General features: G+C 43.8%; 1 pseudogene; it reads left to right on the top strand.

The window, feature by feature from the left end:
* LOC119339505 overlaps nucleotides 1-8,947 on the top strand; it is a 14,849-nt pseudogene extending 5,902 nt beyond the window's left edge.
* Nucleotides 8,948-9,268: the final 321 nt, after the last annotated feature.

Here is a 9,268-nt window from a genome sequence, read left to right on the forward strand (position 1 = left end):
TTCCTATAAATACTGAAACCTCCAGAAAATAACCTAGATTGGGAGTTCCACCGCCGCAAGCCTCTATAGCCACCAAAAACCAATCGGCACCCTATTCCAGCACCCTACCGGAGGGGGGATCCCTCACCGGTGGCCATCTTCATCATCCTGGCGATCTCCATGACGAGGAGGGAGTAGTTCACCCTCGGGGCTGAGGGTATGTACCAGTAGCTATGTGTTTGATCTCTCTCTCTCTCTCTCTCTCTCTCTCTCTCTCTCTCTCTCTCGTGTTCATGAGGTGATACGATCTTGATGTATTGCGAGCTTTGCTATTATAGTTGGATCTTATGATGTTTCTCCCCCTCTACTCTCTTGTAATGGCTTAAGTTTTCCCTTTGAAGTTATCTTATCGGATTGAGTCTTTAAGGATTTGAGAACACTTGATGTATGTCTTGCCGTGCTTATCTGTGGTGACAATGGGATATTCATGTGATCTACTTGATGTATGTTTTGGTGATCAACTTGCGGGTTCAATGAACTTATGCATAGGGGTTGGCACACGTTTTCATCTTGACTCTCCGGTAGAAACTTTGGGGCACTCTTTGAAGTACTTTGTGAACTTACGCTCACTTTTACCACTTGTTACCTTGCTGTTTTTATAATTTCAGATTACAAATACTTATATCTACCATCCATATTGCACTTGTATCACCATCTCTTCGCCGAACTAGTGCACCTATACAATTTACCATTGTATTGGGTGTGTTGGGGACACAAGAGACTCTTTGTTATTTGGTTGCTCGGTTGTTTTAGAGAGACCATCTTCATCCTACGCCTCCCACAGATTGATAAACCTTAGGTCATCCACTTGAGGGAAATTTTCTACTATCCTACAAACCTGTGCACTTGGAGGCCTAACAACGTCTACAAGGAGAAGGTTGCGTAGTAGACATCACCGACGCCCTCTAGATGAAGTTCTCTAGTGTTTCTTTATTCACTTACTTTGTGTTTTGCACATGTAACCTGCTATCTTGTTCCCCTTTAAAAAAACTTCATCTAGATCTCTTTTGTTTTGAGTGTTTCCTTTTCTAATTCATTGCAAATCTGTTAGTAAATTCCTTGCAAATCCTTGTGAGATTTCAATTGCCAAGTGAGCTGAGTTGACAAGATTTTTCCTCTACATTGAACTTGGACTCACCGATTCATGGCTATCGGCTAGACTGTACTACATATATTACTTGTAGATAGTTCATCAGTACAACCGACAAAGACTAACCCGGTCTGACCGATATGCCTCATCCATGACACTGCCAACTCGGTGTCGCCGACGACAATGGATCGGTGCTACCGATTTCATTGTTGAGAAAACCTTTTGCCCTTGCATATTTCTTTTCTTCTCCAGCTCCATTCAATGATTCTTATCCTCTACCCGCATCATAAACTACATGCTGCTTTGTAATGTGTCTCAAGGACCGAACCTATTTGACTCATACTCCAGATGTTCCCTTCTTGGAAATTGATGTCAAAGGGGGAGAGAGAGAGCACATCAATGCTTATCACATGGGAGAGAAAGCACATCTTAGCCTCTCCAGATGCTTGTTAACAATAGAGGAGAGAAGTCACATGTCTTTAAGAGGGGAAAGACATGTTAATATATATATAATTGATTGTACCATTTCTTGCTTTAATTTTTCTTGCTCTGATTTTGTCTTACCCTACCTTCTCCCATTATCCAATATCAGATTCAGGGGGAGAAAGAGTTCATATCTAGGGGAAGAAAATCTTTGGAATTCATTGCATATCTTTAATCTTTGGGGACATGTCTATACCCAAATGATGTACTAAGTACTCACTCATTACATGTCATCCCAGTCTTGGTACTTTTGTGGTTCCCTATAATTGCTTTGATTAGAGTGTTCTTGTGTTATCTAACCCTGTTTTATCAAGCTCATCTCTTCCAAAGCCAGCTTAAGACCACAAGGTAAGTATATGCATCACACTCATGTGCATGATGATCTCTTGCTGATGTACATATTGTTTGCAAGAAGGACTCATGAACATGATGGTACACTTCCTTTATCTAGATCATTTGCTCTGATGCATATAGCCAAGATACATGTAACTCATTGCTTGCTCTACATGCTTATGCATTCACATGTTCTCACATTCCATCTTTACATGATTGCATACATGTAGGGGGAGCCTATGCATGTTACATGTCTTTTCGAAGCTTTACCTATTACTCTTCGTATCTTTATCTAAAGCTTTGATGTATGTTGTCATCAATTACCAAAAAGGGCGAGATTAAAAGCACAAGTGCTCCCTGAGTGATTTTGGTAATTACTGTCAACATATCTCTTGTGACTATTATCTTTATCTATTATTTTTCAGAAAGTTCAACAATGGCGTGGCATGGACAAGAGGATGTGGAACCCCTTCAAAATGCTAAGGACAAAGATTGGCAAAAGCTCAAGACTCTTAATTTTAATTTTAGTGATCCAAGATCACATTGAGTCCATAGGAAAGCCAATACTATTAAAAGGGGATGAGGTGTTGCTTAATGGTCTACTTGCTCAAAGTGCTTAGTGATATTAAGCCAAAACCCTCAGCCACTTTCTCATTTCCAAATATTTCCAAAACCCAAAGTCAAACATGGCCCCACCAAGTTGATCTATTCAGTGCCACCGAGTTCAGTTGACAAAGCCACTGCCAGAAACCCTAGACAATTCGGTCTCACCAATACGGATCTCGGTCTCACCGAGATGGCCCTGCAAACTCTCTGTTGCCTGTTGTAATTATTTCGGTCTCACTGAAATGTGCAATCGGTCCCACTGAGTTGGTTTGACCAACTCTCTGTTTGCTCATCGCTGAAATCGGTGTCACCGAGATGAGGTTTTGCCCTAGCCCTAGCACATCGGTTCCACCGAGTTGATCATGTCGGTCCCACCGAGATTCCTAATGTTCACATTTTGAATTGAATCGGTCTCACCGAGTTCCTCTATTCGGACTGACCGAGTTGGGTCAAATGTGTGTAACGATTGGATTTTGTGTGGAGGCTATATATACCCCTCCACCCCCTTCTTTATTCAAGAGAGAGCCATCAGAACGTGCCTACATTTCCACTACTCATTTTCTGAGAGAGAATCACCTGCTCATGTGTTGAGACCAAGACATTCCAATCCTACCACTAGAATCTTGATCTCTAGCCTTCCCCAAGTTGCTTTCCACTCAAATCTTCTTTCCACCATAGCCAAATCCGTGAGAGAGAGTTGAGTGTTGGGAAGACTATCATTTGAAGCACAAGAGCAAGGAGTTCATCATCAACACACCATCTATTACCTTTTGGAGAGTGATGTCTCCTAAATTGGTTAGGCGTCACTTGGGAGCTTCCGACAAGATTGTGGAGTTGAACCAAGGAGTTTCTAAGGGCAAGGAGATCGCCTACTTCGTGAAGTTCTACCCAAGTGAGGCAAGTCCTTCAAGGTCGATGGCCATGGTGAGATAGACAAGGTTGCTTCTTCGTGGACCCTTCGTGAGTGGAGCCCTTCGTGGACTCGCGCATCCGTTACCCTTCGTGGGTTGAAGTCTTCATCAACGTGGATGTACGATAGCACCACCTATCGGAACCACGCCAAAAATCTCCATGTCTTCATTCCGTTTGCACACTCCAATCCCATCCCTTTACTTTCTTGCAATTTGCATGCTTTACTCTTTCCGCTGCTTATACTCTTGCCATGCTTCCGTGAAATGTATTGAGAATGCTCAATCTTGTGCTAAAACTCCACCTCAACTTGAAGAACTTAAAAACGGCTATTTTTGCTTGTTGAGGGTCTAATCACCCCCACTCTAGACACCTCTTCTCGATCCTTTCAGATAGTCTTGGATATTCCAAAAGAATCACTCTAATATTTTTGCTAATGAATAATGATAAAGAATTACAAATCCCTCTGTTTATTTTGTTTATTGCAGGAAATGACTATTTGAGAGGAATCAAAGAATATATGAAAATATTGTTGGAGATATGCCCTAGAGGCAATCATGTATGATGATATTTCCTATTTGTTTATGAATAAAGATAGTCCTTGGACATTATCAATGATGTGTATCAGCAAGTACGTGACTTATTTGTGGGACTATGCATTGTATGATGACCGTCCTAAAAGGTCCGTAGTCGAAAGGGCTGTGTGGATGCACAGCCGACTAGACTAGCATATGACACGGTCGATAGCTTGGTCTCACTAGCCATGAAGCATTGGATGCTAACCGGATAATATGGACTCGGAAGGATCTGGTCGGATTCGACATAGTCTGATCCGAGTCGAGATAAGGTCCGAGTCGGACAGACCCAACTATGAGACGCATCGATATGTCATCTGTGAGTCTCTAGTACAACATACGTTCTATGTCCTAAGACCTGAGCTGACGCATGTACTCGGGATGGTGACAGACCTGCTTTGGGCCGACCAAACGCTACTCCATAATTGGGTAGTTACAAAGCTAGGTTTCAGGCTTGTCCAGACCCATGTTGCGAGACATGGTCGAGGAAGATGGGATTTGCCCCTCCGATTAGGAGAGATATACTCTGGGCCCCTCGTGTGATCCGACCAAGAGAAGCATGTCATGCGACAAGGATTATGAGATAATCCGGATAGTGGTCGGCATCACTGGAACGAGAAAGAGGTCGGGCTAGCACAAGGATGACAATCTCGCCTTGAGCCCGACAATATATATCGTATGGCAAAGGGAACAGAAGTGTGACATGTTGTACATGTTCGCCTAATCAACTTCATAGTCTGCTTGGTGTTCGGCATGCCTTGCTAGAGGCCGCTACCAACCATGCAGTTCGGAGGTCATCCAAACTGCGACCAAGATGACTTGAACCTAAGGGGTCGCGCGCTTAAGGGAAGGAACCTACGAGGTCGGATCCGAGGACACTGGTCGGATGTGATCCGAGCTGTATTCGGATTGTGGCCGAGTAGACTTGTGGGCTTTAGGGTCCGTGCGATGCCGAAGTGTTGAGCCCACGACGGACGCCTATATAAAGTGGAGGTGTGGCACACTCATGCGGTTGATCGATTCGGCGCTGTCACTAGGGTTTGCATGTGTTGCGAATAGCCACCCCCACTCGCCACCAGTTGTGTGATCGGACCTAGCAGTCCGCCGCACGATGTTCCTCCTGCACTCGCGGATACCGTTAGAGGCGGTGCACTTGCGCCGCTCCGGTGAACCTGTTCGCGGGATCCGATCGGCTACGTGGGAGACCGGCAAGGAGGAGACGACTCCGGGAACGCGAGGCGACTTCGGGAACGCGCTGCCTCAACTCTACTTCCGTTGCACAGCACTGCACGTCTAGTGGTAACAATCTGTGATCCATCTCCCATAGCATGTTCTTGGTTGTTCTGCACGTAAGAAAATTTTTATTTGCAGTCGACGCACCCTACCGTAGAACCCAACAAATATGAAGTTAAGCGATCAACCCCGAGCTACCGAAGGTGTCGGAATGCGACCAAGAACGATGCCAGGTACGCTTGCACTAGTGCTCATACCACTCAGTGCTGCCATCGTGACGTCACCGCAAGTCAACTTCATAAAAGGCTTGAGCCCCCATTCACAACAAAGAGAGCCCATTCACAACATAATACCCAGAAACCCCTTACCCTCCATCCATCTACACAGCTTCCACCATCCCTATCTCCATCTTCACCTCCATAACATTGGGTAGTCATTAAACACCCAATGCGATGGTCCAAAGAAATCCTTCATAACCGAGGCAACCCCGTGCGATGGTAAAGGGCCTTGGTTGGATTATAGAATCCCGATGCAGTTTGCTGATCAGTCGTGAGGGTATTAAGACGCATCCCCCACATTTGCACATTAAAAAAGCATTACTTCCGCTTCGGTACAACCCCCCTAAACACATCAACGGCTGTGATTATTCTATACCCCTTCATAATAAAGGGCATGATGGTATTTTTGAGAGTACGTTGTCCACAACCAGACGCTAGGAACAAGCACGCGCTAGGATGCACATCTGGGCCAGCCCACCAGGGGCTAGGCCACTTGCTATTTAAAGCAAGACGTAAAAATCCTGAAAAAACACCAAGGTCGCACGAGGAATCGAGCTCCTGACCACGTCTCCCAAACTTCACAACTTACCAATCCACTACGCTGCCCTTTGATGATAAAAGTAGCACAAGGTTTATAAGAACATACTGTGCCGGTGCGCAAAACCAGCCCATCGGCCCATCAATCTGGACCACCCAAGAAAAAAAATGTGTTTTGTTCACACTTCTCAAGACTCGATTATCAACTGTAGGCTTTCTTGCCTCAAAAAAAAAAGAAACTGTAGGCTTTCTGCTTGTGGATATATTTTCTAAAATGCCAAAACGCTATATATATGAATGCACCTAAAATACTTTTTGTGCATGCAACCCGCCTGCCATAGACGACAAATTGATCTAATAGGACGTTTTCTGTAACAAGATAGGGCCATCTTAGATTTTGACACACGGACCTCGATTTTGATGGACCGCCCTGGAACACACGAACACCCCAATCTCCAAGGAGGAAAAACATTCACAAAATTGAAGATGTTCATCGATTTGAAAGAAGTTCACGAATTTGACAAAAAAAGTTCGCAAAATTGAAAAAGTTCATCGATTTGAAAATAAGTTCACGAATTTGAAAACAAGTTCACAAATTAAATACTTTATTCATAGGAGGCCGCCCAACCGGGCCGGTTCCCAAGGCCTCGTACGTTCCAATTCAAGGCACAATGCCAGGCTGTTTTGGTTGTCAAATCTTTCTGCATTTTCTAGAGTTTTCTCGGCCAAAAAAGACCGATAAATGGCCGAACATGTAGCAACTTGCATACTATGTCAGAAATGATTCAGACCTGACATGGATGTCTACCATGAACATGCCCACCTGTTTGCAGAAGTTGGGGTGATTTGAAGGATGTCCAAACATATACCATGACGGAGGGTGTTCAGGTAGGCGTGAAGGCTTCCTGTGAAAGTATGTTGTTTTTTGACATCCTTGAAATGACCCCAAATTATTCATGGCCCTATATGACCAATTCAAGGGAACATGCCAAGTTGTTTTGGTTTTCGACAAATTTTGTATTTTTCAGAGTTTTCTTGGTAAAAAAAGACTGATAAATGGACAGGCGTGTCAGAACTTGCATACGGTGTCAGAAATTGTTCAAACCTGATATGGATAACTACCATGGTCATGCCCACATGCTTGAAAAAGTTGGGGTTATTTCAAGAATGTCTAAAACTAGACCATGTTTCAACGGGGGGCGTTCGAGATGGCCAGAAGGCTCCACCAGAGGGTTCGTTGTTTCTTGACATAATTAAAATGGTCTCAATTTTTTTCAGTGACTTCTATGATCAAATCAAGGCACCTTTCCAATTTTTTTGTGCTTTCGACAATTGTTACATTTTTTTTTTGGAGTTTTCTCGATGAAAACTGGCCGATAAATGGTCGGACGTGACACAACTTGCATACTGTGTTGGAAATTCATTCAAACCTCGCATGGATGCCTACCATGGGCGTGCCCACTACTATAAAAAGTTGAGGACATTTCATGCATGCCAAAAATAGATCACATTCAACAGAGGGTGTTCGAGTAGGTGAGAAGGGTTCATTTGAGAGCTTGTATTTTTGGCATCCATCAAATGACCCCAATTATTCCATGATCTTATATTTCCTATCATGTTTTAATTTTTCTTTTTATTTGCTATCCTATTTTATTTTTTCTGTTTCTTTTTTCCTTTTTCATCTTCTTTGACTTTTTGTTTTTTTGTTTATTGTTTCTGTTTTCAAATTCAAATTGTGTTCATATTTTTTCTGATTTTTTAAAAAAGTTTATGTACAATTTTCAATTTCTATTTTATGAAAAAAAAGAAAATAAAAACGAAAGAAAAGCAAAGAGTGAAGGTGCTGCGTTTTTTTCTTAGCGTTATTTATCTCGTTCAAAAAGAGGAAAATAAGATTAGTAGGCACGCAAGGTTAGCTATCTCAAATGGTTGTGCACTTATGCATTGTTCCTGAGGACTCTGGATCGAATCCCAGGTCGGACGCCCAGTTTTTTTTAAGTTTAAGACTTACAAATGAAACTAAACGGGCTGAGCCATGAGGGACGAGTGTGGCCGGGAATTGTACAAACCTATGACCTATACATTCTAGTGGGTACAATTTATGAAATGTCCATACTACCCTTTATACGTTTTGTGAGGGGGGGTGTACCGAAGCGCTCCTCGAAAAGCATAGTAGCGGTACCTACCCGCGCGATATTGAATATTTAGATAAAATCCCAAGTGCAAGTATACGGCTGCAAGTAAGATCTTAAGTCCTAACCAATTTTACTTCATGATTTTCTCCCTAGAACTGTGTAATTTTGGTTCGCGAAACTGGAACTCTTTACGATGGCAAAGCTTGTCAGAACCTTCCAATTATCATCCTTTCCGCGGGAGAAACTCAAGGACCGAATAAAAGGTAAACAGTAGGTGCCGGTGGTCACCGCGTTCCGGATGCTGCAGGAGGAGCAATGGTACAATTTGCAGCTCCTTGAGCACAACCGGCTGGCAGAGGACCATATCGCCGGCGAGCAGGCTCCGAACAGGTCGCCGCGGCCATGCTCTCGATGGATACAAGCTTGGCGAATGAGTAGAAGGCGGTGCTCGAGTCCGTGCACATCGCCTGCACCATCCACTGAGAGCCGTAGTAGCTCCACATCAACGAGGTGGAGCTCAACCGTGTTTTCGACCAGATCGCGTCGAAGGCAAAGGTGGTGAAGGCGCAAGTGGAGGCCAACATCGGCAGCTCCGCGTCGTCTGTGTTGGGCCACGATGACGACCATGCCAGACAGTCTAGTTTAACCGTAGACGTCACCTCCGTTGACAACGATGTCAACGGCCAGGCGCCGGACGTCGGACACGTGCCCACGTCCGACGAAGAATAGACCTGGGTCGAATCCCATAGCATTCTAAAAAAATCCAAGTTCAATGAAAATTAGTGTATATTTTCTATTTGATGCAATGATCAGCTCAGGTAAAGCTATATGTGGTCACGTCTAGACGTGTCAACGAACATCTGGTGTGTCCGTTTTGATGCACGGCGTTGGAGTTGGCCTTAGACCTCAAGGATATGTGGACGATTTTCTTTGTTGAAAAAGAGGGTAACCCTGGCCTTTGCATCGAGTGATGCACACAACCATCTTTATTATATTATTCAACACTAACAAGAATGAATGCATGAATCAGTCTAGAGCCACCTTTCTGAC

This window comes from Triticum dicoccoides, chromosome 7B (genome assembly GCF_002162155.2).
Source record: "Triticum dicoccoides isolate Atlit2015 ecotype Zavitan chromosome 7B, WEW_v2.0, whole genome shotgun sequence".
NCBI classification, from domain to species: domain Eukaryota; kingdom Viridiplantae; phylum Streptophyta; class Magnoliopsida; order Poales; family Poaceae; genus Triticum; species Triticum dicoccoides.